General features: G+C 33.2%; 1 long non-coding RNA gene across 1 annotated transcript; it reads left to right on the top strand.

Moving 5' to 3' along the window:
• The first annotated feature begins 5,709 nt into the window (after positions 1–5,709).
• Positions 5,710–8,719, top strand: LOC102596679 (uncharacterized). The gene is made up of 4 exons (XR_367963.2): positions 5,710–5,869; positions 6,007–6,457; positions 8,486–8,552; positions 8,649–8,719. It is a non-coding gene; the product is annotated as an uncharacterized lncRNA (long non-coding RNA).
• The last annotated feature ends 250 nt before the right edge of the window (positions 8,720–8,969 follow it).

Genomic DNA, 8,969 nt, shown 5'->3' with positions numbered 1-8,969 from the left:
TTTAAAGGTGTTGTTTAGTTTTGGGGTTATATCCCTTGTTCTTAGACTCGTCGTTATTAGAGTTTTGGTACATTGACTTTCAAGTTCTAGGTATTTAATTCCGCATTTGTTTAGTTAATTAGCTTGCTTCTGTATCTTTGAATGTATAGGTTTTGGTTAAGTTGTTTAGTATGGGTTGTTATAATGCTTCTCCCACCAGAGGGTTAGTGTGGTGCCAATCACGACGGTCTGGGTCGTGACATTAGTATGACAGTCGAGTATGCCATCAATGTTTAAGCAGTATGGTATCTAAATATTCCATCAATGTTTATGTAGAATGACTTTCCGAGTCATCAATGATCATATCACGATATGATTTTGATATATTTTTTAGAAAGAGTTATCAAATATGAATTGAGTAAGAGTATTAGGGAACTAAGTATTCCCAAAAGGTATCAATTTTCACATTGAGAAAAAGAGAAAGTTTGATTTCTAAAAAGAGTTTATGATTTCAAAGATATTTCAGAGAAGTTACCTCTTTTAAGAGGATAGTCTGAGCAATTATCTCAAACTAGAGGAAGAGTATGTTTTAAAACATTGAGCATGTGTATATATTATTGGGTGTAGTATTGAATACCGATGTAGGGATGAGTTCAGATAACTCACATTCCTCATAAACAATGTATGCTAACATGGGTACATAATCATACTTTTTAGATAAATCCTAAGTGCCTTTGGGCAGAGCTTAGTGGATCGACTTAGTTGAGGTTTCTATACTCCAACAAGGTATAAGACAGTTCTGGAAGCGTGGGTGAGACGTTGTATTATCACTTAGTTCATAGTGATGGTTGTCGGTTAGAGAATCTCACAAATAGAGTTAAAAGTGTATTTTATTATATCACTTAATATGTCGAGTTCAGAGATGAGTAAGTATTTTTTAAAAGTTTTAATGATTTTACTTCTTTATGTATTTACATTCAGTTGAGTATATATCTATATATATATTGCAATCCTTTCATTCAGTTATTTGTTATTTAGCTGTATTACATACTCGTACATTTAGTGTACTTATGTCATTCGACCTACATCTTTTAATGATATAGATACAGGTTCTTAGGATCCTCAACAAGTGACTATTAAGATCACTTCATCCGCTCGTCAGCTTTTGAGTCAGACTTCCTTGCTTCTGGAGGACTTCAGTTTTATGAGTTGTTAGCGGTAACTCTCTTGAAGAGTCGTGAGTCTTTCCCCGACTCTCATCTTTGTACATTAGAGATTCATAGATAAAGAGTTTTGGAGATTCTTTCAGTTTAAGAAGTTTTCATTAAAACTTATGTTTAATACTCAGTATATTCAAAGAGTTTTGAGATTTAATACATTGTTGATTTAAAATTTCTTTCAATTTGATGATTATGTATGCTTAAGTTAGTCTTTCGCTTGTAATCAGCCAGGATGAGGGTTCGCTTGGGGACCAACAATGGTTCTTGAGTTCCGGCCACGTCCAGGGTGTAGGCTCGGGTCGTGACATCAAGAATCAGGAATTAATCGTGATTTCTAGACACTCCATCCAGTTATAGAAAACCAACAAATATGCAATTCAATAGGTATAATAGTTCTTCAATTAATATACATCTTTTAATTTGGATTTGAGGCTTTACCCTTTCAAAGGCTTTTCTACTTCCATTACAAATTAATATTTACTTACTTTAAGTTTGTGTTGGTGTTCAAGGATGGTCGGTCTATCACGCACAAAGAGAATATAGTAGAAGAGAGCCACACATGATGTTCAGACAAGTATTTGATCAAACTGTAATCTTAAATAATCTTTAATCTCCGTTGGAATTGTTCTTTTACTCAGTATATGTGTGTGAGAGAGAGAGAGAGAGTTATAATTTTTTTGATAATGTTGTTTCTTAGGCCATCAACTAGACTCAGATGATGGCAACCAATTGTAAATGATCTTCAACCTTCACTCTACACGACCAAATTGGCTTCAAATGAGATTTTATATAAAATTTGTTAATTCAATGACTAAATATTCATTAGCCATACATAAAATTAAATGTAGTGATAGCATACAAAACTTCTTCATCCATCCAATACTTTTGGTTGCCGCATCCAAGAAAAAATCACTGGGAATAAAAACTGAATTTGAATACTAGCTCTACATCACTTATTGGCACTGACTTTGGATTATAAACCATGATTTGCTTCAATTTTCTTTTACTCTAAGTTTTGATGATGTTTTATCTTTACTCTATTTATATTAAACTGAGACTTTAAGTTATGTATGATATTTGTAGTATCCTTCACAACTATAAGAATGTTGTAGAAGGTGCTAAGTCAAAAGTAGAATATAAAGGTTAGTCTTAAAAATATTGTCTTTGCTTTCTGGAATATTTTTTCCTCTGATAGAACAGGTAGCTTACTCTGCTCAGTATCACAATTGACAAGGTGAAGATATTTTCATTCTCTTATAGGGAAAGAATCCATGAGATACGGGATAAAAATTAACGAAAAATCGTTAGCTTGTTTAAAACTTGATTTCAATGCATGTCAACTAGAGCCTCATCTATGAAGTTTGCTTCAATTATCCTCATCAATGTTCTTGCACAATGTTGTGCCTGAACAACTTAAGTATAAGAATTCTTACTTGGTTCTGCTTCTATGTGGAAGTTGGCTTTCAATTATTTTGTAGATGATTTTATTTTGATTCTTTGCTAATATGCACTTACTGTGTCGTCCGTAAACATATTGTTCATTATTATGGAAGAAAATTTTGTAAAGGCAAGTAATATATATTCCACTTTGTTGGAGATCTTGAATGTTATGAACAATGACATTGAACTAAACGTGGTGATATTTTATAGTTAAAATTGTAAATATTGCTAATCTGGCTGCTAGCTACCTTGGAGTAATTTCTCAGAGTGCTCTACAACTTAATTAGTGTTCTGAATTTGAAACATGTTCTTTGGATGTTGCATAACACTTACTTTGTTCACTAATCCCCATTAGGTCCTCCACACTTGAGGGACGTCTTTTACAACATAGGATTCTCTGATAAAGATATTGTGACATTGTCGGGAGGCCACGTTGGTTTATCACATGAATTTGCATCTGTATATTTATATTTTTATCTCACTGGATAATGTTGTTTGTCTTGAAGTTATTTTTTATTCACTGTTGCAAGGGAGAGCCTATCCATATGTGTCTGGCTTTGAGGGACCTCATTGGTAAGCATTAGAGGTCAAATTTTAGGTTGGGTGTTGGGGTGGTGATCTGAGTCGAGTATCAGAGTTGGGTTTCGGGTCAAAAGTTGAGGTCAGATACCAGATCAGGTGATTGGTTTGGGCCTCGAATCAATTGTCGGTGTTGAATATCGAGGCCGGATTTTGAGGGACCTCATTGGTAAGCATTAGAGGTCAAATTTTAGGTTGGGTGTTGGGGTGGTGATCTGAGTCGAGTATCAGAGTTGGGTTTCGGGTCAAAAGTTGAGGTCAGATACCAGATCAGGTGATGGGTTTGGGCCTCGAATCAATTGTCGGTGTTGAATATCGAGGTCGGATTTTGAGGGACCTCATTGGTAAGTATTAGAGGTCGAATTTTAGGTTGGGTGTTGGGGTGGTGATCTGAGTCTGAGTGTCATAGTTGGGTTTCGGGTCAAGAGTTGAGGTCATCTACCAGATCAGGTGACGGGTTTGGGCCCTGAATCAACTGTCGATGTTAGATATCGAGGTCGGATCATAGATCAGAAACTGGGTTTTGAATCTAGTGTTAGGGCCAGGTCCCGAATTGATTGTCGGGGTCAAATCCTAATTTAGAAGTCAGGTCATGCATCGAGTGTAGGGGTTGGGTCCTTATCCGAAATTCAGATCGTAGTTCAGATGTCGGGTCTTAGGTTAGGGTATCGGCGTTGAATCTTAGATCAGGTGTTGGCGTCGAGTCTTGGTGCAAAAGTCGGGTCCTAATTCAACAGATGGGATTGGATCTTAGATTGGTCGCTAGGGTTGGAGTCGTATTCTGATTTGGAAGTCTGATCTCAGGTCGAGAGTCGATGTCAGGTCCCCATTTAGAAGTCGAGTCTTGGACTAGGAGTCGGGAGTCGGGTCGGGTTATGCTCTGAAAGTCTAGCCAAAAATAGAAAAATATTTTTCATTCACCAATCAAATATTATAAAATATTTTTCACTCACCAACCAAACATGAGAAAATAAGTGAGAAACAAACTTGTTTTCCAAAAGAGCAGTTTCTAGGAAAATGTTTTCCATGGAAACATTTTGCTTCATACCACATGGTTTAACTAAATCTAAATGTTCAGTTTAAGATATGCAAAAAAATAGGAAGAACTTAAATACTAATTTTTGAAAATGCAATAAACAGAGAAATAAAAAATAATTACTCATTTTAGCTAGCGTGAAAGTGTGCCATATCACCGGGTGTGTGTGTGTATATATATATATATATATATATAAATTTCAATAATAAAAATTAATAGATGAATAAAATGTAAAGTATTATTTATAGAATCATTAATTTTATTTAAGATCATTTTATAATTAATCACTAATCCATTTTTATATAGCTAGTAAGGAGTGTATCTTGTGACATAAAGAAAAATTATATGGAACAATGCATAGCCAATGAAGAAGGAAGACGAAAATATATGTTCATGCTATATTCACTTTAGTATTCCATTTGATTTAAATCTCTTGACATCAACACTTTACTTTCTCAGTTCATTTTTACGTACATATCTATTAAAAAATAATTATTATCATGGCTATGTTATCATATTATAAGTAAAAGTGAAAATCTATTTTTGAAATAGTGAATTTAACATCAAAACTAAAAATTCGATGGATTGCGTTGATACCCATTGTTTTAGCAAAATTAGGAAGAAACTCCTTCGTTTAAGGGAAAAGAATAAAAAATAAAAAAACAAAGAAGAAATATCTTACCCAAATCAATATGGCCTTTTTTCATATCTGTTTAATATTATTGTCTCTTCCCACAACTTTTCGTCACTGTTAACTCATGAAAATGGTAAGAAAAAATACGAGTGTGAATTCATGAATCGATTTGACGTACAATTTTTTTCACCAACTCTTTCTTATGAGGTACCTCGAATTTTGTTGAATTTCGAACTTCATCAATATTTGCAAATAACACTTGAGATTTATTAAGAAGAAGAAGAGTAGAGAACTTAAAGAAATTGTAGTTTGAAAGTGTGAGGAAATCCCTCTTTTTATAGCTACCAAATAGTAGTATGAATACGTGTTAATTGTGCCTTATCCGAAAAGTCACTGGGAAAGGCACAACTCATCAGAAAAGGCACAACTCATCAGAAAAGGCACAACCCTTTAGAAAAGTCACAATCCTTCGAAAAAATTACAACCCTTTGAAAAAGTCACAACTCATTGAAAAATTCACAACCCGTCAAAAAAAGTCACAACCCTTTGGAAAAGTCACAACTCAATGAAAAAGTCACAATTCTTTAATTTGAAAAGGTATCTACTTTCAATATAATAAAATTAATTAAATTAACAAATAAAATTAATTGAGTATTTTTAATTGGGGTATTATAGTAATTCAACATTCTAGTTTGGGGTATATTTCTATTATATAGAAGAGTGAAGACGACCAGACGACCAAGGGTAGTTTGGAAATTTTATTATATTCTAAGGGCATTTTGTTTTATAATCCTTTCTTCTACACTCTTCTACGCTCCTCTTTGCTTACCAATTTTTATTATATTCTAATGGCATTTTGTTTTCCAATCCTTTCTTCTACACTCTTCTACGCTCTTCTTTGCTTACAATTAACAATGCCGATGCTCTACTCAGCAAAGTACAAACTTTGAGTTCATTCTTAACTGGGTATTTTAATTGCAGGTAATTTATTTCTCTCAATTTTTGCTTTAATCCTCTTAAAATTCTTTTCAAATCCTCAACATAGAGAAAGGGCTAGAGTTTTGGGAAAAAATTTAAGAACAGACAGATCACTGAATCTATTTTTGTATCTGTTCCAGTGTATTCAAGAACCGAATCCTATATGACTATATCTATAGTTTTTATGGGATTATAATAACGATTAGGGAGGCATGGCTCAAGCTCTCTCTGTCAAACAACAATGGGGAACAAAAGCAACAAATTTGTGTTAAGCTCCGGGTCACTACCATTGTTGTCGATAGATTGACGTTGGGCATCCATCTCTGAACCTCATTTGATACCAAAAATCAAATTATTTTTCCTCCTCAAGGTTCCAGTCTCAGGAGCTTATCAACGAAAAAAAAATAAAAATCTTGCACCCGCCACTTTCATAAACCCTGAAGGTACATTGGTTGAAGCTTTTTTATTACAAGCTTCCCAGTACAAGCAAATTTGCTATTTTTGACATTATGTAGGCATGGCTGACTGCTGATGAGTCAAATGGTCGTGACTCGTGAGTGATCCTAGCATTTTTTGGCTCATCTTCATGAGGTTCGTTTTGTACAATTTTAGCCCTTCAGTTTCAAGTGACAAAGATGTAGGATTAAATGTACTTAAGATTCTTGTAATTGAAGTTCTTGAGCATTAGTTTAGTTTTGAGTTATTTATGAAGATATATTTTAGAGAATTGTTTTATTAGTTGATTCAATTCTAATGAGGATATCTTTTATTGTATAATCACAGGCTGTTGTTGTGTGTGTTGGTTATCTGCTATGATCGAATTTGATTGTCAATTAATTTTCTATACAATTAATAGATAAATTTGGTGTTTATATCTCTTTTAAGATTTCTTTCTTTCCTAAATATTTCTTGTGGAATTTATATATGACACTGATATTCTGCTTCCAATTATCTATATCCAAGTTCCATTTATTCCCTTTGATTTTCCTTTCAGTATCTCCACCATTTGCTCTTTATTTTCTTTTGTGTTATTTTTGGTTTTCTTCTATTTACTTTTTACATAATGTGAGTTTTGAGCAAAAAGCTATATCATAATATGTTGTGTTTATTTAATTATTTGTTGTCGTCATACTGAAAGTGAATCACTTCATATGTCTCTTTTTGTGATCTGAAGGCCTGAAAATCACACTAAAAACTTATGACATCAAAAGAGAATTCATGAAGTTAAGAATTTAACATTAAAGGATAAGAATTTAGATGTGCTGTCATTTAATTTTGTTTTTATAACATGTTGTATAATTTCCTTTCTTAAATTACCTGAATGGTTCTGCAAGTGAAGATTTTTATTTTTTTCTTTTATAGTAACAACTGTAAAATATTACCATAACCACCCAAGAACGGATACAAATAAAGAGCACCTAATTCTGATAAGAGAGAACAGGCCTCCTACCAAACATAAAACCAATTACATAACAAATGTTGAATAAAGTGTCTACACTTTTTTGCTCTTTGAACTACTAAGTGTAATCTTTCAATGATTTCCTTATTTATCTGTGTTACTGCCTCCTCCGTATGTACACGCTTGTCCTTAAACCTCCTCCATTTCCTGGCACGCCAAGTGTGGTATATGATATCTCCACAGATAGCTGCCATGATCTCCTTTTTAAATTGCTTCCAGTGATTACCTTTTATGTTTTCCTAGACCTTCATGATACCAATATTCTGCACTGGTATTTCAGTCCAATGGTGCATAGCTTACCACACAGCTGATGTCCATTTGCATTTCTCGAATAGGTGAACATTAGTCTCCATTACTTTTTCATCACATAAACAGCATTCAGTGTCATCAACCTGAATATGCAATCTCAACTTTCTCTCCTGTGTAAGATTTCTATTTCACTAGAGTATTATATTACCAAAATAATTAAGATTAGTACACTTGACTTGAGCACAAGTTTCAAAATAAACCATGAAGAGAAAACAAATAAATAATTAGCCATCTTTACAACTCTATACACAAAACAGAGATGAAAGTGTAGGTCAGAAAGACCACAGATTACAGAATTATGATCACCAGTTATCTTTCCCTGTCCGTTGGATGGCATTTTAGTTCACTTTACTGCATTCTTTTTACACACCTTATGTCAGAATCTCCCATCAAATTAAACTCTATGTGTGTGGCATACCTATAATCTAGCAACATCTTTTGACTACATACCATCCTAAATTACCCCTGCATTTATACAATGTGCTATTGGAAGTTACTCGCTTTAGGAAACATGAAGTTCTTATCTTTAATCTATCACTTACTTGATTGTTTAAGTTATTTTTAGTTTATTGCACGGATAGTTACTTCATTTGAAAAATGTTGTTCTAAGCTTTCAACAATTATTTACTTGGCGTTCACTTTGTGACTGCTCTCTTCATTGAAAAATGTGGAAAAAATATATTTGAAATAGCTACTATGACAATCGCAATAAGGCATAAAACAATGATACTGTAGTTTATTCAAATTACTGAAACATAAGTATCTTTTAATTTATAGCTCGCTAATTTCTATTTTTGCACTCAGTTTTAGAGTTCTTTAGTTGACGATTGTTGTTTACTTGGTTTTTGAAGGTATTTCAAAACGTAACGTCTCCCTGTTATGTATTTCTGGGATAGCAAAGGTTGGCTACTAAGCTAGGTATTGTATTTCCAACACAATTGAAATGATAGATCAAGAAAGGCTTTGGATTGCAATGTGAATGACAATAATACTTTCTTGAATCTATTTCCTTAGGGCATTGAGTGAAGGTTGTACAATTACAAACACTTGAGGCATCAATGGATTTATGAAACAGAATTTTATTGTACAATTACAAACACTTGAGGCATCAATGGATTTATGAAACATAATTTTATTGCTCTACATGCAACTCCATTTAAGGATACCAACTTCTATTCTTTTGAAAAATACAGAGAGCATCTACTCAAATTTACTACTAATGATTCAAGGCATAAATAGATTTTTTAAAATGAATTTTGTCATATTCTATGATCTCTATGTAAGGTTATCCACTTCTATTCTTATGATAAATATTGAAAAGTATTTGGAAGATAG

The sequence above is a fragment of the Solanum tuberosum genome, unplaced genomic scaffold (genome assembly GCF_000226075.1).
Source record: "Solanum tuberosum cultivar DM 1-3 516 R44 unplaced genomic scaffold, SolTub_3.0 scf00199, whole genome shotgun sequence".
NCBI lineage: Eukaryota > Viridiplantae > Streptophyta > Magnoliopsida > Solanales > Solanaceae > Solanum > Solanum tuberosum.
Note: the sequence above shows the minus strand (reverse complement) of the source record. Positions and strands in the feature narration are given on the sequence as shown.